This window comes from Protopterus annectens, chromosome 4.part0 (genome assembly GCF_019279795.1).
Source record: "Protopterus annectens isolate FY-2018-M chromosome 4.part0, PAN1.0, whole genome shotgun sequence".
Lineage (NCBI taxonomy): Eukaryota > Metazoa > Chordata > Ceratodontiformes > Protopteridae > Protopterus > Protopterus annectens.
Genome location: NC_056733.1, coordinates 6,585,067 through 6,607,555, shown reverse-complemented (window position 1 = coordinate 6,607,555; position 22,489 = coordinate 6,585,067). Strand labels below are relative to the sequence as shown.

Genomic DNA, 22,489 nt, shown 5'->3' with positions numbered 1-22,489 from the left:
AGGGGGGTTCAATGGGTCTGGGAAGCCAGGATCAAGATTCTGCTTAGCAGAGTATTCAGTGTGATGTCTATTCTTGGATAGAGACTGTGAAGGCCCTTACCTCCCAGAATACTCATGGCAAGCCTTAACTTAGGAAACCTGCTTAATGACCTACTTGTACACCCTTTTGTATGCTTCAATCTGTTTAATACCAGTGGTGTGACTCGAGAGATTATACCCTTTGTGACCACTTACAGTGGTTGACATTGGTCAGACTTAAATCCTACCTGCCTGTCAAGTCTTACTTTCAAATCAGTTAACAGAGGTGGGCTAAAACCCCCATCCATTTGTGCACCATCTGACTGAACAGCCCAGTCCTATTCCTTACATTGGTAGGTGATGGTGTGACTCAATTGCCAACCCCACCCCACCCCCAATCTGGCTGTGCAGTCAAGTCCTTTCCTTGTGGAACTGCCAAAAGGCAATATCTGATACGCACAGGCACACTTACTAGCAAGTTGAAGCCATAACAGAATAAAAGAGTTTCGGCCAAATGCAGAAATAAAATAAATGCTTAAACATTTAAGACTGAAAACCTGATTCAACAATTAGGTCAATACCTCTCATCTGTATTGTAAAAAGAAAGCCTTCAGCCCAGAAACACTCAGCAAAAGCTAAAAGCAGCATGGGACCATTTTCAGCATTTCTAAAGATCTTCTGCATTGATATTGCACTGGAAAGGCATAACAGTGCAATGTATTACACGAAAGAGGTGAAGTTAACCTTAGAAATTTTCATGTGCCAAGCAGTCCTAATGTCCAAATCCTACCATTCCTTTAACAACAACAGAGCTACAACTGTAGTACGAATGAACACAATTGCGGATGCAAAGGAAGCTGGCACAGACTACAGGTTGCAGCACTCATTCCTACTGGCCAATACAGGTTGCAGCACTCATTCCTACTGGTCAATACAGGTTGCAGCACTCATTCCTACAGGTCAATACAGAGCAGCTACGGATAAAAAAATCCTACGGGATAGACCCACTTCAACAGCCCATTCTAAACAAAGTTGTAAGCTACAAATCAGATGCAACAGTCCACTTTTCCACGTCACCACAGCAGGTTTATTGGCTTCTGCTAATGGAGTTCACATTAATTATTACAAAGACAGAGCTTTCTCTCCACAGAATTTCATTCTTGTTTTCCAGCTGCTAGATGAGACAAGTATTGCTGAAGCAGACACAGACTGATACCACTTCAGGGTTACCTCCACAGTGATGAGCTTAAGTGGAACAGCTAATTTGCTTTTTGGAGAAACAGTGACATAGTGAACCAAGAAACAGGCCAATTCAGCAGGGAGTCACTCATTTCAATCAAACGATCATAACTGAGATGACAAAAAATTACCCCAGGCAGGATACAACAAATGCCCCTTTTTACAGTTATATCAAATTAAGCTCTATAGTATAAGCAGTGGGGAATTTGCTAACAGAGTTTTAATTAGGTGCTATTCTCTAGAACTGGCAGAAGGCAGTGGTAATGCAACAATAAGCAGTTTTTCTCCCACATTGGCAGCCCTGGCATTACTGGCAAGTAGGAAGTTTATCAGGAAAAACAGACAAAAAACAGGTAATAAGACCATATGGATATCCTTCAAGTTTCAAATAGTCATCCTTTTGCATTTCAAAACTCCACAAGAACTCAGCTAACCACAAAGGTGAAAAAAGAACACTTTCAGTAAAAATGGGTTTAAAGATTTTGCATATACATCATATTTTAATTAAAAGTCAAGTCAAAGCCAAGGAGATAAATGCAAACAAAATCGGCCTGCAGATTTTTCTTTTCATTTTAAACACATTACCTTCAAGCTTTTTGGTGTAAATGCATCAGCCTCTCGCTCCGCTTTTACTTTTTTACATTCTTCAGGTGAAAGCCGAGTAAACAGCATGCTAAGTTAAAGGCATAAGAGAAAAGACACAGTCTGGCATTATTACTTCTGTAATCCAAATGTGGGGAAAAAAATACTAGTTTTAAATTCATTACATATATCTTATAGTGCTTGCATTAATTTTCTGTCCCTAAGCAATTTTGTATGCAACTCCATTAATGGCATAATTTTGTTCCATGATATTTGCAGGCATAAGAGAAAAATGGAACCTATTTACTTACCATAACTTTGCATCTGTATTGTCCATTTTCATTCTTCCTCACTGTGGGGTCTTCAGATCAGACAAAAAAGATTTGGGCATGGTTTCAAGACTTTAGTATCAGAGTCTCGAGCTCCATCTCCCATAATGCATCATACCTTCTCTAACCCCTCAGATCAAGTTTGCTGCCTTACACAACAGGATACATTCCAGAAGAAAGAAATAGAACAGATAAAAGAATCTAGGGCCCAAACCATGAATCTATGGGTTAAAAAATCCTCTAGGTAACGTCTCAAAAAAACTTAGGCTGGGGATTGGTTGGGAGAGAAGTGAGGAAGAATGAAAATGGGCAACCCAGATGCCTAGTTATGGTAAGTACATAACTTCTATATCTGTTGTCGTCCTTTTCATTCTTCCTCACTGCTGGTCAGTGTCCCCAGCTACACAAAGTCTGGGTGGCCACTAACGAAGGACAAGCCAGAGCACTGTCGAGCCAAAGGATGCCCCGCTTCTGTAGCCAATGTTCAATTTATAATGTGAGACAAATGTACAAATCTTAGACCAAGTTGCCACTGCACATAACTCATCAATTGAACCCCTGGCAGAAAAGGCTGATGAAGCAGACATTGATTTTGTAGCATCAGCTTTAGGGGGACAAGGTAACTGAATACTAAATAGTAGAGATGCAATCAGTTATCCATTTAGCCAAGGTGGTCTTGGATACCACTTTACCCAAGCTGAAAAATATATAGAGTTGATCAGATTTTCTGTGCTTTGTTATCCTGTGCAAATAGAAACAACTGTCTATGAACATAAAGACGTAACATATATTCTCCTCGGTTTGAAAAATTTAAAAAGAAAACCAGTAACTGAATTGACTGGTTAATGTTGGATTCTGTTGTTACTTTAGGCATAAAGGAAGCATTACTTCTTAAGGAAACTGTCTATGAAAAATTATTCAAGGAGGGTTTGGCTGATAGGTCTGGCAATTCAGATACGCTTTTGGCTGAAGTCATGGGTACCAAAAATATTAACTTCCAGGTAAGAAATTTCAAGTCACAACTGTCGGATGGTTCAAATGGCTTCTGAATGAGACCTTGAAGTGCAATTGTAAAATTCCAAGGTGGAGAAGAATCTTTTACTCCTGGTCTTACGATACCTCGCAAGAAAGCCTTGCATAATCTCGATGAAGGAAATAGCAGAAGATACTATTCTTGAATGGAAATTACAAATAGCAGCTATCTGCAACTTTATATTAGAATAACTAGCACCTTCATGATAAAGCGAACTCAGAAAAAGGTCCAAGTTGAAAATGGGTCAATATTCTCCTTTGATACCCAAATCGAAAATCTTTTCCACTTACTGTTATAGCCTTTTTTTTGTGGAAGGCTTCTGAGAGGCCAAAATTACGTTGCGTACTGGGGAAGCCAGCCTGGACGTTTGTACAATCAGAGAACGTGGAGAAAACGTGGTCATTTTTATGGTGTATAGATTTGGCTGACGACGTTCTGATGGGTGAGAAATAAGGTCCCGACTCTGATCTAGTATCCATAGGGAATACTTGAGGTGAGACCATAGGAAGGGGAACCATACCAGACGAAGCCAGAAGAGGGCAATAAGGACAACCGTGCTCTTCAGCCTATTGGCTTTCTGTAGAAACCTCAGGAGCAATGGTAGAAGGGGGTTAAGCATAAAGTAGGCCCGGGGGTCAGTCGTGAACTAGAGCATCCCTCTAGGACTCCCACTTCGGGGGGATCAGAGCAAAGTACTTGTTGCATTTGTTGTTTGGGAGAGAAGTGAAAATGTCGCAGCAAGGCTGGCCCCAATGGCTGAAAATCTTGTTTGCTACAGATTGATTGAGGGACCCCTCGTGCAGAGTCAGAATGGACCTGCTGAGCCTGTCTGCTAACGTGTTGGTGTCCCCAGGAATATGCAATGCAATTAGAAAGTGGTTTGAAGAGATTGTCCATTCCCAAACCCTCACGGCCTCCATGCATAATGGGCAAGACCGGGTTCCTCCTAGTGTACACACCCCTGTTAAAATGCCAGGTCTTTGTAATATAAAAAAATGAGACCACAATAAATCATTTCAAAACATTTCCCACCTTTAATGTGAATGTATAACCTGTACAATTCAATTGGAAAACAAACAAATCTGTTAGGGGAAAAAATATAAAAAATAAAAAATGTACAATAAGCTGGCTGCATACGTGTGCACATCCTTGAACTAATACTTTGTTGAAGCACCTTTTGACTGAATTACAGCTTTCAGTCTTCTTGGGTACACACCTGCCATCAATTAAAGAGAGGTAATGGGGAAGGGAATAACTGGACCCCAGAATCTATAATAGGTCAGTAAACATTTTCCTCAGTACAGGGATGGGGATGACTTATTCATATTTTTGATAGGGTATGCAGACGATATGTTGTTGACCGTGAGCTCTGCAGTTGGCCTTCCCTTACTTCATGGGAAAGCTGTTCAGGCTATAGCAAAGTTAAATGATATAGATTGTTTGAATTATGACAAAATAAAATGTTGCTTGCTTGACTGTTTCAAACTTACATCTGCGGCATATAGAAAAAAGTTTTGTGAACATAGACACATGGCAGATGAACTTGTATGTGATTATACTGCTGACTTAAGTACTTACTTTCACTGATGGGTGAGTGGGTGTCAGGTCACCATTTGAGGGACTTACAGACCTTTTGGTGAGGGAACAAGCCTTCAGTACTTTGCCTGATGACATGAGAGTCTGATTAGCAGACCATGAGTGTAACTCTGCAGAGAAGTTGGGGAGAAAAGGGGATCTCTACTTGGCAAGCACAGCACTACTGCATAAGAAAGGGATAACCAGTGCTGCACATGGATACAAGGGAACCCATGGGGCAGTCTAAACAACTTCAGAGTACACCAGCAATGGGGGAACCACTAATACAAATGCACAATTAGGGATTAGATGTTTCAAGTGTAACCTATAGGGGGGACACAGCAGCCAGACTGTCCATTGAGGCAAGGTGAGAAATAGAATGTGAGGGAGCCAGTAAGGGTGGATAAACTGCCAGTGGTAAGTTGTTTAGAAACAATGGGAGTGCTAAATTATCACCAAAATTTATATTTTATCTTAGTAGATGGTAAACTGGTAACTGCTATGACAGACACAGGTTCTGATATAACTATTGTGAGGCCTGCAGTGGTTAGAGAAGAGCGGTACTTGCTTGGACAGCCCACGCCAGTCAGAGTGTTGTGAGGGACCCCATTCAAAAACCTTTTGCTAGGGTTCATCTTGACTGGGAGGATGGAAGAGGAACCAATTAGGTGTGTTTGAGGATATTCCTGCAGATATCCTGATAGGAAATAACTTTGATGATGCAGCACCTTGTGTATCATGTAGTGACACGCAGTCAGGCTTGGAGAAAGGCATGTAGGCCCGGCAGTCTTGGAAAGACCCAGAAAGATCTCACACCTAAAGCTGGGACTGCTGGCTGTTTCAGAGAAAATGCTATCTGGTAGCAGTAAGTCTGAATGTGAGCCACAGCTACTGATGATCCCTTGGACATGGTGTCTGCAGTGACAAAGGTGAGTTGTGCTACCCAGAGTGACAGTGAGGCGCAGCTGTTGGAAGTGACTAGGCTTCCTGAGGAAGGGGAGCTAGGAAAGGTCATGAAGGTAGAGTTGAGATGGGCTCAACTTACGGATTCTATATTACGAAGCTTGAAGGAGATGGCTAAGGAGGCACGTGAGGCTCAAGAAGAGGGAAGTCTGTATACTAGAACAAAGGTTTGTTGTATAGAGTGAACTCCTGGAGATGGGCTAGAAAGTGAAGTAATAAGGCAGTTGGTAGTGCTTGCAGCTTACCATCTGCCACTTATAATCAGCACATGACATTCCTTTCTCAGGTCATATGGGCATAAGACTTACTAAAAGATGTATTATGCAAAATTTCTATTGGCCTGTGATTGTGAGGGATGTGGTAGGATATTGTAAAACTTGTGAACAGTGCCAAAAAGTTGATAAAGCAGGGGACAAGGCTAAAACTCCATTAATGCCTTTGCCTGTTATCGAAGAGCCATTTCAGAGAGTGGTCCTGGATATTGTGGGACACCAGAGTACTCCTGAGTTCTACAGGAAAGAAATACATCTTGGTGGTAGTAGACTATGCTACCAGATATCCTAAGGTGGTGGCTCTGTCATCGATTGAGGCAGAGAAGGTGCCAAATGCTTTGCTAGAAATCTTCAGCAGAGTAGGCTTTCCACAGGAAAATGACTGACCGAGGAGCAAACTTCATGTGCGACCTGCTGACATGTCTTAGAAGCATTGTGGGGTGAAACATCCAAAGACCACCCCCTACCACCCCAGACTAATGATCTTGTGGAGAGGTTAAACTCTATATTGAAGACTATACTACGGGCATTTGCAGACCAGTTTAAAAGGGAGTGGGACAAATATTTGCCCCAACTGTTATTTGCGTACAGGGAAATACCACAGGAATCTACAGGTTTTTCACCCTTTGAATTATTTGGGCACAAGGTGAGGGGGGCCTTTAGATTTAATTTGAGACAAATGGTAAGGTGAACGTGAATCTCACAAGGAGTCTGTTGTGGCTTATGTTCTCAACTTTAGGACAAGACTTAAGGAGCTCATGGGTTTAGCTAAAGAGAACCTAGCAGTGGCCGAACAAAAGAAGGTGTGGTATGACAGGAATGCTCAAGCCAGAGACTATGCTGAGGGACAGAAGATGATGGTACTTGTTCCTGTTGGACATAACTTACAAGCAGCTTGGGAGGGACCCTTTGAGGTGGGGAGGAAAATAAATGACGTGAACTATATGATAAATTTGGTAAGTAGGAGACAAAGGCACAAACTGTACAATGTGAATATGATGAAACCTTATCACGACAGGGAGGCCCCTAGTATTGAACATTTACTTATTTATTTATTTCCAGTTTGATTACCGGGAAGTCCACTGGGCCCAAAGAGCCCGTTTTCAGTGGAGGCCCGGGGAGAAAAGCTCCATGAAATGGATTACAATAAAGACAGCAGACCAATGAAAATAAGGTACAACTGCAAATATATATCAAATAATACAAAGTGTGAGCAATATTGCCCATAGTGGAAAAATATAGTGCAGATACATTTTAATAAATTTACACAGTTAAAGTCAAAAGCTATTTACAGTATTTACAGTGTGTGAGAGATCATATGGGAATTAGCTATAGAAGGTTATAGCCAGCTATAAGGTTCTTAGGAACTCAGGAGGATACCCTCCCAGGGACATTTGCAGTGGATGGCAGGAGGAGTCTGAAAGGGATATGGTAACTGATCTTTTGGGTGAGGCAAGGATCGACATCTCTGTAGAACAGATCGCCATATCGCAGCAGTTAACTCCTAATCAAGTCTGGGAGATAAGAACAGTATTGGAGGAATTTGGGGATATGTTCACAAGGAAACCTGTGTGTACTTGACTTGGTGCAGCACCATGTGGGCACAGGACCCCAAAACCTATTAAGCAGGTTTCCTAGAGTACCTGAGTGTGTGAAGCAGACTCGAGGAAATAAGGGAAATGCTAGAACTGGGAGTAATTCAACAGTCTAACAGTTTTGGGGGGGGGGGGTTTGGGCTTCCCCAGTAGTGCTAGTTCCAAAGAAGGATGGTAGTGTGAGATTCTGTGTAGACTACTGGAAATTAAACAGTTGCATAGAGTCAGATGCATATCCCATGCTGGGAACACACGAAGCCCTAGAACAGCTGGGTGGGGCTATGTATTTGACCACTATTAATTTGACTAAGGGATACTGGTAGGTACCCTTGACTTCTGCTGCTAGAGAAAAGTCATCTTTTGTAACCCCTTATGGATTGCATGAATTTACCAGAATGCTTTCTGGAATGAAAAATGCCCCAACAACTTTCCAGAGGCTGGTAGACCGTATCTTGGTAGGAGCAAGGGAAAATGCTCAAGTATACTTGGATGACATTGCTATTTACAGCCATTCCTGGCAGGAACATCTCCAACATGTTAGGGAGGTCTTGGATAGATTAAGTAGGGCAGGATTAACTATCAAGTGAGTATGACAGAGGTCTCTTACTTAAGGCACAGAGTGGAAAGTGGCAAGATTAGGCCAGAACCTGTCAAGGTGGAAGCTATTCAAGCATGGCCAGTTCCTGTTACTAAGAAACAAGTGAGAACATTTCTAGGGACAGCGGGGTACTACAGGAAATTTGCACCCAATTACAGTATCATAAGCTGCACTCCTTACTGACTAAATTAGGAAGAATAAACAGGACAAGGTAGTGCGGACCACAGACTGAACAGGCATTCCAAAAACATAAGAAGATTTTGGGAGTACCCCATGTCTTAGCCAGCCCAGATTGCAATAAAGAATTTATAGTACAAGTAGATACCTCACATTATGGGGTGGGGTCTGTACTTAGCCAAATTTCTGCAGAAGGGGAAGGGAACCCAGTGGTATATCTAAGCAGTAGACTCCAACCTAGAGAAAAAATGTTGTGCAGCCGTAGAGAAAGTGCTTGGCCAGTGTGGGCATTGCAAAAGCTGCAACCCTATCTTTATGGGAAAAAATTCACTACTCACAGATAATAACCCTTTAACATGGCTTAATAGGGTCGGTAAGCAAAATACCAAGTTACGGAGGTGGAGTCTAGGATTGCAAGTATATATGACCATACAACATTGTAGTGGGGTTAATAATGACAATGTGGATGGATTGTCCAGCAGAGGAGTGGGTTAGTCCACTGGGCCCAAAGAGCCCGTTTTCAGTGGAGGCCCGGGGAGAAAAGCTCCATGAAACGGATTACAATAAAGACAGCAGACCAATGAAAATAAGGTACAACTGCAAATATATATCAAATAATACAAAGTGTGAGCAATATTGCCCATACGGACCACAGACTGAACAGGCATTCCAAAAACATAAGAAGATTTTGGGAGTACCCCATGTCTTAGCCAGCCCAGATTGCAATAAAGAATTTACAGTACAAGTAGATACTTCACATTATGGGGTGGGGTCTGTACTTAGCCAAATTTCTGCAGAAGGGGAAGGGAACCCAGTGGTATATCTGAGCAGTAGACTCCAACCTAGAGAAAAAATGTTGTGCAGCCGTAGAGAAAGTGCTTGGCCATTGTGGGCATTGCAAAAGCTGCAACCCTATCATTATGGGAAAAAATTCACTACTCTCCGATAATAACCCTTTAACATGGCTTAATAGGGTCGGTATGCAAAATACCAAGTTACAGAGGTGGAGTCTAGGATTGCAAGTATATATGACCATACAGCATTGTAGTGTGGTTAATAATGACAATGTGGATGGATTGTCCAGCAGAGGAGTGGGTTAATATTCCCAAGTAGACCCATTTTTCTCAAGCGTTGGTTTTCAAGGGTCACTAGAAAATTGTGCTCGAGTCATAAGGGTGGGGAGAAATGAAGAAAATGAAAACACTGTCATCTGTTTTAGCATGTCTGGCAGGAGATTTGTAATATATTCTCAGGCTAACTTGTATTGTATGCCAGCATGTCTAATTGTGAAAATGTAAATAAGAATTTTTTAAATGTTGAGAATTGCCCTGTTTATACAGAATGTTTAAAGAATCTGTCAGTGTTTTGATACATTTCTAATTGCACATGTTTGTGAGGGAGATTCTAAAGTACAAATTGTCTGTGGAGAATCAGATGATCAGTAGGTGATGTCATTAGAATGTTTCTGGTTGCTATGTGATTATTTGAACAGATGACTGACAGGGAAAAAGAACTTTCTCAAACAGCTAATTGTTATTTTTAAAATAAGACGGTTAAGACTGTTAACCTGGACTATAAAAGAGACTGCTGAAGTCAGTTGAACAGCAGTTAGTTAAGAGATGCAGTCAATTACAGTGCTGTACAGTAAATACCCAGGAAAAAGGGCTCACCAGAACTATAAGCCTGCCTTTGCCTTGGTGTTATGTTTTAGATTAGCCAAAAACCAGTCCAGCACTACGGTAAACCGATGGATTGCAAAAAAGTCCAAAAACAGCAAGCAAAGCAAATACAAGTAACGGACACGCAAAGTCTGTGAGAAATCAGTTTATTACTCCACAAAGCTTACAGGAAAGATCCCTTCCTCAGTGTGTATAAACTAAATAAAATCAAAAGTCCTTATATACAATTTAAAATACAACAGTCCAATAGAAAAACATACCTAATCGATTAAAATACAATTAAAAAGTTAGTGACTAAAAAACGTTCATATAAAACCTGTATGCATAAGAAAAAACAATACAAAATATTTTGCTTCCTTTTTAATACAGGTTTGATGCTTATAGCTGAATTTAAACCAGGTTTAAAGGCAGTATTTAAATGGGTAATCCACACAAAAGGAAGCAAAATATTTTGTAATTTTTTTTCTTATGTATACAGGTTTTATATGAACGTTTCTTAGTCATTTTAAATTTTTAACTGTATTTTAATTGATTGAGTGGGTATGTTTTTCTATTGGGCTGTTGCATTTTTAAATTGTATATAAGGACTGTTGATTTTATTCAATATATACACACTGAGAAAGGGGTCTTTCCCTAAAGCTTTGTGGAGTAATAAACTGATTTCTCACCGACTTTGCATGCTTGTTACTTGGATTTGCTTTGCTTGATGATTTAGATTCAATCAGGGACAGTATTCTCCAGTTAGATTAGGAAAGTTCAGTTATTTAGAGAGTTTTTATAAAATTATGGTCTTCTATCCTACAGTTTAATTTTGCATTTCTGGTGATTGAATTCTGGTGTTTATTGAAAATGATTGACTTACATTATTTTTGATCATTTTATTTATTATTAAAATGTATATTTGTTTTCATTACTTTACATTGTGGCTGGACAATCAGTGTATTCTTTAGAGATTAGAGTGTGTGTTTATACCGGTCTGATGCTTCCCAGGTCACCTTGAATGCCTGGCTGCTTCTGGTCATAGCTATAATTTATTTTGATATTTAATTTTTAATAATTGATCACCCTTTGAAGGGCGTGTAGACCTGTCTGACACTGGTGTCAGTGTTTACCATTTGTACTGGGGAGCAGACACAGCTGGAAATCGGTGTCAGACTTCCCAAAAGTGTTTGTGTGTGTGAGATTTAAATTTATTTTGAGAGTGAGCAAGTCAGAGGACTTAAACTGAAACACATTGCTCTGAAGTGTATAAAAATGGATTATATTTGGGTTGAACAGAGGTATATAGTCCTGTCCCAGGAAATAGAGCATGTTCCTGTTGTGCTCTTAAGGGAAATTGTGCAATTCACTTGTGTGCTCTAGTGTCTTTCCATGATGCTCCCACACTGGAGTAAGTGGCGAGGACAAAGGCTCCTTAATTACTGACCTGGGTTTTAAGTGAGGAACGTCATTTATTGGTGGCAGTCCAGTGGGATACTAGCTGGATGTCCAAATAGAGTGAAGGGCTGTTAGCAAGTGCTTCTCTTAGCAAAACATCACAAAAACTCTCTTCCATAAGCTCATGCACAGTGGTAATAGAAGGACTTTAGGGACTGGGATATGTGGCAGTGCATCTAGTGTCTGTTTATACTCTTTACCGGTGCTAGATGTGTAATGTCAAACAAAATAAATCAATAACCATCACAATAATGAAAAGTTATGTATATAGACTACAAACAGCTTACTGGTATGCCTTTGCAACTATGTTTTCATTCACTCACACAGTAATCAGGGACAAACTGATCAAGTCTGCCACAGTGCAGGAGCTATGACAATGTTCATACACTTCAAGCCGCTTGCCACTCAATGCCACTTCTTCCTGAATGCCAAAAATCTTGAGTGTTCACACTGCAGTTCGAGAGATTACGTCATACATCTGCTACTACTTCCATGGAGGTATTTCATGTAAAGTGGAACTGTCCACTGCACTTCACTGGCATTTCTTTATGTACAGAGAAACTGAACCCTTCATGGTGAATGTTCTGCCCCCACTCATTCATACCTAAGGAGTCCCTTACCAAAAGTAGTTTTGTGACCCCCCACATCATGTTCACCTGTTCTTCCATACCACCAGTGAGTAAAAGTCATAGCCCCCTACATTCTTTTAATGTATGCCCTTCAGATCACCCCTCTCTTAACTGGTAGCTTTTCTTTGCACACTTCTCAGTTTGATTACTGCAGAAGTATCCAAGTATTCCAACTATGGCTTCACAAGTGCTGCGAGTAACACAGCCAACAGCTCACCTGTCATTTGCATCTATTATTCATATGTACCCAAGTATCCCATTCTACCCTGGCAGTCAGATTCTCATAGTAAACCTGCTGGATCACAGACTCTCTTACCATCATCACCAAGACAATCTGCCTCTAGCAGCTCTGGCTCAGTCCTTATATATTTCATGGGTTAGAATGATCGAGCTTACAACTTACTGGCAAGATTGCATCAACTGACAGTGACATTTTCCATTTCCCACAAAGATTGTTTTTGAAGAAATATGACCAATCCTTTTTAAATGCAGGAGAAAACACATACCATATCCCTGGAAGGCACTGTGTAATTTCTGTCACTTTTTTCTACTATCAATATTAACTTAAATACAAAAAACAGTTGCAAAAGGAATTTATGATATATGTTAGAGTATGATCACTATTGGGGTAATGAGCTTTGCAATGTCCTCCTGGCCTGATTTCCAGAGTTGTATACTCTCTTCCACCAAATGAAAACTCCTCATCAGGGATCTCAACATGCTCACAGCATTAAGAGGAACCACTCTGGGCTACACTGTCCCCACAAGCCCCAGGCTAACTCCCCCCACCAGTGCTGCCTTCCCAATATTAACACCCAGTCAATTCAAGGTTAATTTTTTTTCTTAAGACCAAGACCCAGAGGTATGGCAGTCCCTAGTCTACTACTTATAGACCCAGAGAAGGTAGAGATCTCTCTTGGGATAGCAGAATTGGTTGGGCTGAGAAAGTACAGTTGTGTACACTTACCATAAATGTAGATGTTAGAGTGTATTCACTGTTGCAGTCATCACCTGTGAGTTATCCCTGCTGTGGTAGCCCTCAGCCGGCCCGAATACTAGAGTCAATGTTTTTCTGTGTCAGCTGCTGTCGCTTGCTGCCCGTCAGGTCGTCAATGCTGTAAGGGAAGGCAGCTGACACCATTACATCACTTTTTCTTCCCTAACCAGCCATAGGCCCAAGTAAATACGGGCTAAAAGCTAACCGCCTTAAAAAACTCCAGCTATACTCTGTCACATATAGTCTACTCAGAGGCGATCTCTGCTTAACATACAAGGCCATGTCAAACTCAGAGCTGTTGGACATGCTACACTTAAAGAAATCCCAATCCCTCAGAGCCACATGCTCCAGGGATCTAAATCTTGTCATCACAATAAACAAAACTTGCTGGAGGGATAGATTCCTGACCCAGAGACTCCCCAAACTCTGGAATAGATTGCCCATACATGTCAAGCAGAGTGCCTCTTTGGCCCTCTTCAAAAGGAACCTTGACAATTGGATGGGAGAAAGGAAATTCACCCCGAGGATCATGTCAGTCACCCTGCTAGACAAGGGTCCAGGGAAGTAAATAGTGTGGGAAAAAATAGCCAGGGAATTGTTATGGCTAGGCTTGTATAGGCCCTAGAGCTGATAGCCTAGTACCAACCTATGAACCTATGTCTCCCTAAAGAAAGAAGATATAAGGGGGAAAGAGGGTGGGAAACCAGGACTGCAACAGTGAATACACTCGAACATCTACATTTACGGTAAATGTACACAACTGTACTATGTTCTTTGTGTTTCACTGTTGCAGTCATCACCTGTGGGAGGACTCCCAAAGCTGAGGAGAGGGGTGGTAGGATTAGTAATTTACCTGGTTATGGGTCAGCATGCCCTGCAGAAATGCAGAGGCAAACCCTGCCCTAGCCTTAGAAAATAGAGGTAGGTGGTACTGCTTTGTAAAGGTATGGACAGAAGTCCAGGTGGCAGCTTCCAGGATGTCCATGCTGGGAATTCGAATGCTGTGGAAGTGGAGACTGCCCTAGTGGAATGGGTTAGAATAGACTTAGGGGGGTTTCCCATGCAATCTGTAGCAGAAATGGATACAGTGCGATATCCATTTGCAAATGGTTTGTTTGGAAATGGGCTTCCCCTCTGCCCCGGGGGCAAAGCAGACAAGTAGTTGGTCTGTTTTCCTGAAGGGTTTAGTATGGTCCAGATAGTATCGGAGCTGTCTGTGCACGTCTAGTGAGTGCAGAATCCTTTCCCCCTTGTTTTGAGTGGTAGGAAAGAAGGTGGGTAGATGTATAGTCTGGTTGAAAGTTACATTAGATACCACCTTGGGCATAAAGGAGGGATTAGTCCTCAGGGAGACCTGTCTGCATGAAAGATGAAGGGTGCAATGCCCATCAGTGCGCCTGAAGTTCTGAAACCTTTCTGGCTGAGGTGATAGCTAGGAGAAAAGCAGTCTTCCAGGAGAGGTATCTTAGTTCCGCTGAAGCAGCAGGTACAAAGGGTGGTAAAGTTAGTTTTTCCAAAACATAATTCAGGTCCCATGCTGTACTGGGTGGCCTTCTGGGAGGTCTGATATTAGAAGCCCCTCTGAGGGATTGTTTTAATCAAAGGATGGGAGAACAGGGACTGTTCTGTATCAAAATGAGCTGAAATGGCTGAGGCATGGATTTTAATAGAGGAGAAGGAGAGGCCACTATTAAGTAGCTCCACTAGGTAGCCCAAGATAAGAGGGATGGAAGGTTGTGAGGTGTTGCCCCCTCTGGACTGGCTCCAGGAGCAGAATCTTGTCCATTTCCTGTGTAAGATTTTCTGTTGCTGGGCCTTCTGGCCTCTGTGATAATGTCTAGGACTTGTTTGCTTAACAGGGGCCCCTTGTTTGCCTTTAGAGTATTAGCTACGCAGACAGTTTGCGAGTCTGCAAGTCTGGGTGCAGCATTTCACCCCCCCCCCCACACACACACACACACACCTGAGTTAAGAGGTCTGAGATCAGTGGAAGCTGCCTGGGAGGCTGTAAGGTCAGGCTGCACAGTAAGGGGTACCAATATTGTCTGGGTCAATTTGAAGCAATGAGGATGGCCTTTGGTCTCTCCATAGGTTCATAGCTTAGTACTAAGCTGACTGCCCTTTTCGAGCCATTTTAAGCCTAGCCAATTATCCCTTGTGAGACTCAAACCCTGCACCTTGTGTTTGTAAGGCAAACACCTTAACCATTAGGCCACCCACCCAACCACTCCTCCCTTATTTTGATCAGTACCTTTGGAATAAGAGGCAGAGGAGGGAATGCATACACACAAAGAGGGTGTTCCAGGGGAAGGTCAAGGCATCCACCTTTCACACTCTGTGATACTCACTGGTACAGAATTTTTTCAGCTGATGGTTGAGATGCAAAGCAAAGAGATCCACCTCCGGAGTCCCCTACACCCAAGTGATTTGTAAAAAGATTTCTGTGGAGCTGCCATTCATGGGGGTCCAGTAAGGTTCTGCTTAAGTGGTCTGCCAGGGTGTTACTGATCCCTGGTAGGTACTGGGCTATCAAGTGTAGTCCCATGGAAGAAGCTGCCAGCCAGAGCTTCATGTCTAGCCTGCACAGGGGGTAAGATTGGGTCCTTCCCCATTTGTTGATGTACCACATTAGTGTGGTGTTGTCTGTTGTGATAAGGAAACCCCCTGGCTTGAGATGGGGTTTGAAGGATGTCAGGGCCTTTTGTACTGCTCTCATTTCCTTCTAGTTGATGTGTAAGGGAAGGTGCTGGGCATCCCAAAGACCTTGGGTGTAACTGCCTTCTAGGTGAGCACCCAAAGCTATGTCTGAGGTGTCGGTGGTAATGGTCTGCCCGGTTGGGTGGAGGGCGAAGGAAAGACCCTTGTTCTGGGCACAGGCCCCTGCCCCCCAGAGAAAATTGGCCCTTATACACTGGATCAGATGGAAAGAGGTCTCTAGAGGTTGAGAGTGCTGACACCAAAGGTTCTTTAGATATCACTGAAGTTCTCATGTGAAGCCTGACCAGAGGAATGAGAAGGATGCAAGATGCCATGCACCCCAAGGCTTGCAGGAACGTCCTCGCCATGAGGTGACTTCTGGAAGCAAGTTGGGTAAAGTAGAGAGGAAGGAAGCTCTGCTTTTCTGGGGATAGGAAGGCCATTTGAGATGCTGTGTCCAACAATGCTCCCAAGAAAATGATCCTCCTGGACACAGTTTGCTTTGATTTCTTCTCATTGATAGTGAACCCTAAAAAAGTTAGGAGGGTTTTGACAAAGAGTAGGTCCTTGAGGAGCTTTTCTTTGCAATTTGCCTGAATGACGCAGTCGTCCAGATAAGGGTAAATTTGTATATTTTTCTGTCTGCAAAAAGCTATGGCTAGGGCTAAGCATTTGGTGAATATCCTAGGAGCAGTAGATAAGCCAAAGGGTAGTGCAGAGAGCTGAAAGTGTTGTGAGCCTGCTCTGAAGCAAATGACTTTCCTTCAGGACTCCCTATGGGGATGTGGAGGTAGGCATCTTTTAGGTCTAGGTTCACTAACCAGGCATATTTTGTCAGCACTGGCAGCAGCTGCTGCAAAGTTAGCATTCTGAATTTGGGGACCACCAGGGACATGTTCAAAATGGATAGATTCAGGATGGGGCGCCAAGTGCCCTCTATTATAGGAACAAGGAATAGTCTGGAATAAAAACCTTGGCCCGTTTGAACTGCGGAACAGGTTCTACTGCCCCCCTGGGATATAACAGTTTGGACTTGTCTGCCCACTGATTTGGAGGTAAGTCTGGGTACCCTCTTAGAACTGGGAGTTTGTTGAAGAAGAATTTGTATTCCTGAAAATTTATCTCTAAGATCCACTGGTCTTTTGTTACAGAAAACCAATTTTCTTTGCAGAGGGAGAACTTTCAAACTAGTTTTTTTTTTTTTTTTTTTTAAGTGAAAAGACGGCAGAGGGGGAGAGGGAGCCATTGGGAGTTTATTCAATAGAGAGATGCTTAAAACTCCCTGCCTTTGAGAAGTGGTCCACTGTTTGGTTTCTCTGCTATCTCTGGGATAGGAGTCTGGGTGGTCTTTCCCTTCGGGGCTTACCTTGCCCCTCTCTGCTAGGTGCAGGAAAGGACCAGTGTTTTTTGGGAAAATTCCTGCTGAACCTTGAAGGTTGTACCTGAAGGAAATCTTTTACTGTTTGCATAGATTTAGCTTTGTCTTCCATCTTTTTAAGCACCTCTTCTGGTTTTACTCCAAACAACCAGTCCTTATCCAAGGGTGCATCAAGTAATTTAGATTTGACATGATCAGGGAGAGTTTGTTCCTTCAACCATGCACGTCTCCTAATGACAGATCCTGACACTGCTGCCCTGCCTGAGGCTTCTAGAAGATCATATCCACAGTGCAATGAGCATTTAGCGACTTGACAAGTAAAGTGCAGTAAATCTGCTAACTCTTTCGAACTGGCACAGTCAGGAAAGGTTGAAATCTTTTGTTGTAATAGTTCCAAAATGTGTTGCTGATATTTTAACATGTGGAACTGACAGTTGAGTGCTCTGATAGCTAAGGTTGCAGAGATGTATACTTTCTTACCCCATCCGTCCAGAGCTCTGGAGTACTTGTCAGAAGGAATAGGATTCTTTGCAGAACTAGCCTTCGCTCCTTTTGGTCCCTGTGTAATGACCTCTGGGTCTACAGCAGGACTTCTGTACAGGTATTTTTGAGAATCCGGTACTCTGTAATACCGGTCAGGCTTTCTGGGAGCAGGTAGGAGGGCGTCAGGAGTTAAGCTGGATTCATGGAAGACATCATCAACCACCTCTAAGATTGGAGGGATGGCCAAGGGGCAGGTCTAGAAACTTAGAAAATACTAATTTTCTTAGACTGAGTGAAGTCCTGGGATTCCCAGGAGAAATGTTCCCTGAGGGCGTGAAGGGTTTTCCTAAAGGAAAGATCTTCTGGTGGAAAGGCAGAAGGAATGGATTCTTCTGCATCTGAATCCTCATAAGCAGTCAGAGGTTGTTCCTCTTCAAAATCTGAGCAAACAGACTCCTCAGAATCCTGTTCTGTCAATATTTCAAGAGAAAGGTCTCTTTTCCTTTTAGAAGGTGTGGTCTGACTACCCCTGATAAGGGAGATAAGATCTTCTGCTATTTTAAAGATTTGAGCTTGGGGTTGTTGAGCAGGAGTAAAATGGCAGCTAGAGGTAGTTTTCCTAGGCATGGCCTTGCTTCTAGGCCTAAGAGTACCCATTGGTCCGAGAGAAATGGTAGTCATAGAAGATGTCAGATTTTGTCTAGATTCAGTAGTGCAAAAAGCCTCATCAGAACAGGTGCCTGCATCTCGGCTCCAAACACAACCAAGGCAGAGACCATCAAAGGCTTGGAAGACTAAGAAGATTTCTGCTGCATACCGGACTCCGAAAAGGTCTCAGTAGAGGCTTGCAAAGCTATCTAAATGGGCATCAGGTGCTGTGAAGGCATCTTACTAAATTCCAGAGAACTGACAACCTGCTTAGCTGTAGAGTCGTTGGAAGGCTTAGCCTTGTGTGGTCTGTATCTATCTTTATCCTTAAGTTTTTCGGACTGTCTACGGATTGTTGGCTGATGGACGCCATTTCGGAATGCGAAGACGGAAGACTACAACACAATAAGAGCTCTATGACGAATGGTTCTCGCATTAAAGAGGACACAGAACCGGCAACAGGGGACGTTGTGGTCTGGGCCTAAACAAATGACGCAGTATGAATGGAAGTCTCGGTGTGGTATTTGCTTTCCACAGGCGAGACAATTAACTTTTTCGGACATCGGTTAGTACAAGAAAAAAGGATCCCCACAATGGGAATACTTAGCTTTAGACATTTTCACCTGCAATTCAAACTCTGGTACCAACCGACTGGCACACTTGCGAACTGCTTCTGCTACGGGTGCCACGGCAAGAAAGACTGGTGTAATGGCATCAGCTGCCTTTATAGCACTGACAATCTGACATCAGGCAGGAAGGGACAGCAGCAGACACAGAAAAATACTGACTCTGGTATTCGGGCCAGCCGAAGGCTACCACAGCAAGGATAACGCACAGGTGATTACTACAACAGTGAAACATGAAGAACATCTTAACTCCTACCGCACGCCCTCTTCTCTACCAGGCCAACTATAGCTAAGACCTCTGACTCCACAGGGATACGACAACTCAGGAAGCAGTATTTGCAGGTTTGTGTGAATGGTTGAGTGACACAGTACTTATTCTTAGCCATAGGATGCATATAAGTGGATGCGGGAAGAGAAACTATTCTGCAACAATGATCCTACTCCAACATCTACTAGGACAGGTTCCTTACAAAACTGTACTAGGTTCTTTGCATCAATGACTTCTGCAGAAATAACCTTTCAGAAGAATCCCAGAGTTGATCTTTCCTGAGTGGCTGGTTGTTTACATAGGTCAAGCTGCATGAGTCTAAAAACAATAGAAAACCTGCCCCAACTTTCAACACAATTACAGCCTTTACAAATTACAAAAGATGTGGACAGAGGAATAGGTGCCTGCCTCCAGGGTGGTTTGTGTATCTAGGTCTCTAATAAATGCTGTGTTAGCAGTTGTAGCCTTGGTAGAGTGAAATATGCTCTGTCCTTGCAGGGTGTTTATGGGATGAAGTATCTGAAGGCAATACAGTAAGTTGGCCATTTACAAAATGGTCTGTTTAGTGACCAGGTTGTCTTCTTTAAAAGAAGGCAAAGTAAACAAAAAGCTGCCTAGTTTTCCACAAGTCCTTAGTCCTACACAAGTAAAATCTCAGCTGCTTGTAAATAAGCAACATGTGCAAGATCTTTTTTTCTCTCTGTTCATGGGGGTTTAGGAAGAAGATCAGTGCCTGTAAACACTTTTAGGCATAAAAGAAGGGTTTTGTAAGTTAGACTCTTGCCCCTAAGGTCTCCCTCCACACAATCACCTGAAGCCCAGAAATCCTACCTGATTTGAGCACCTCTAAATATGCAATATTTCCAAGTCAGGTATTTTAAAGGGTTAGTGGCTGCCAGTTCAAATGCAGTCATTTTTTCAGCACAAACCACTGCTTTTCCAGGGGTGGGGGTGGGAGTGGGGTCCTTATTTCTAAGTGGGATAAAAGAGAAGCGATGCATCACAGTATCTGTCAAAGAATCTGTAGCATCCACTTGTCCTTTGCAATTTCTTTCCATTCTTCTGAGAATAATGAGAGTCATCCTCCAATCTTCATGGCAGCCTATTTGGGACAAGAGAGGGTTTAAGGGCTTGGGTGAGGGTAGGAATGAAAGTTACTATTCATACTGGTCTGGATTCTGGTTTTGAGGACCACGAGACTTCACTCTGACTGCCTTGCCACTTATACTTTTGAAAAGATTCCGTCCTCTTTGCATGTTTTTTTTTTTTGTTTGATGTTGGTGGAATGGCCAGCATTTTGGTGGATAATTTCTATTAAGCTTTGCAATGACTGGATGAAAAAGCTGTTTCACTCTTGCTAGTTTTACCCTTTACCTCCATTTCCTTAAGCACGTTCTGCGGGGGCCTGAAGAATAATTCCATGTCAAATAGGTGTGTGCCTTACAATTACCAGGGGAAAAAAAAGGCATCATCAGCTGAGCATGTCTCCTAATCACAAAGCCTGGCGCAACAGCCTTAGACTCGGCATCCATAGCAGTCTGAAGTCCATTCAGTCTCCCTTAGCATTTCCTCCATCTTTTGGAGGACTTGCCCTGCTTACTCAAAACATGGTTCTAAAAGTCCAACAGTCTACTCTCACTGTCACTGGGAAGGTTGTCCTGTACAAACACCATGTTTGGCTAGTTGACAGTAGCCATAGGATACAACAGCAATATTTTATCACTTTTTTTAATACAGAAATTTAAAAAGATCCTTGACCCTATAAAAATGGTCAAGCCTTCTATGGGCAGGGGATTGAAAACCCTGTTGCAAGTATTCAGTATTAAAAGCATTCACAGATGCCTCAAAGACTGGAGGTACCGCAAGTGGTTTAAGGGCCGTATGTCCAGAAAGTCAGTATTTAAGCTCCACAAGACCAACCTGGATTTGAATTTGAAGTGGTCCCTCATCAAGGCTGGAATCTCTCTGAATGAAAGGATTTGGGGGGGGGGGGGGCAAATGGCTTTGGCAACAGCATCCTCAGCACCTCCAGCCTTACTTTCTGGATACCTCTTGGGAGTAAATGGGAGCAGAACAAATGCACAAAGAATGAGACATAGCAATCTGAAGAAGATGGCATCTACTGTCGAAACATCTCTACATGGTTCTCTTGCACAAAGCTTTGTATGCAGTGTATTGCTCAGAGCTATAAACATGTCTAAGTGTTAGACACTCCATCTGTTTACCAACTGCAGGAGATCATCACCGTGAAGCATTCACTTATGTGGGTTTGTCCTTGACCTGCTTAAGTGCTCTGACACAGAATTTAGATGAGAGGCAGACTGGCGTCTGAATCATTTGGAATTGCAGTGGTATTTTCCCAAGCAACCATGGCCACCTGGCGCAACGGGTATGACCAAGCTCTTCCCTGCTTGCTGATATGCCACACCAGCAGTACTGTAATCTCCCATCTGCAGGACATCTTTCTTCTAGATTTGTTTGAAGGGCTTTAATGTTTACATAAAGGCCATCTTCAATTTATGTGATTCTTCTTTGGGATTTATCCCACAGGCCTTGGATCTTGAGGTTGTGAGAATGTACGCCAAAGTACCTGTTATGGTGTGGTTGTGAGATTCTTGGATGAATGATGTTCCTGTGTTCTTTAACTTGGGTGACCTACCACTTCAGTTATTAAGATATGCAAAGAAAGATAGTAAATCATCTCAACCACAGCCTAGGAATACTGGCTTCAGATGGATTTTAGGTACCAATGGTGCTCTCAAGTCTCTTTGCCAGGAGTACTACAAGGATAGTTGGTGCTAAGCATCCCAGTGCCCTGAGACATTCCCAGGCTAAAACCTTATATCTCTACGCTATCTTGAGGAAGACTACTGCAGAGTGCTCCATCTCCTCTTGGGACTGGAGAACTTCTGGCAACTGATGCCGGGAGTGTTGCAAGGAATATCACTCTTGGAAGGATAAGGGTTGACATAGGAATGTTAAGACAAACCTGAGACTTTGGCAGCAATCTATAATCAAACACAGGGCCCCATATACTGCCTCCTGTGACAGTGCCCAAAACAGTCGCACAGACAAGGGTAGATGTAAATACCTTTTTCAGCAGTTAATTACTGGAGCCGTGCACTTTCTGAAAACCCTAGGTGCCACAGTCAATCCAAAGGGCAAGGAGGTGAACAGGTAAATTGAACTCCTTGCTATGAACCTGATGAAACACCTGTGGTGCTTGTGAATGGGAGTGTAGAGAAAGGCATCCTCGAATTTAGAAT

At 42.7% G+C, this 22,489-nt stretch overlaps 1 protein-coding gene and 1 long non-coding RNA gene across 2 annotated transcripts in view; both read right to left on the bottom strand.

Annotated features, from left to right (window-relative positions):
• LOC122799157 overlaps positions 1-1,928 on the bottom strand; it is a 42,050-nt gene extending 40,122 nt beyond the window's left edge. The window contains exon 1 of the long non-coding RNA XR_006364431.1: positions 1,843-1,928. This is a non-coding gene — a long non-coding RNA (uncharacterized LOC122799157). The remainder of the gene's footprint in view (positions 1-1,842) is intronic.
• ATAD5 (ATPase family AAA domain containing 5) overlaps positions 1-22,489 on the bottom strand; it is a gene marked incomplete in the record, with an annotated part of 853,119 nt that overhangs the window by 732,308 nt on the left and 98,322 nt on the right.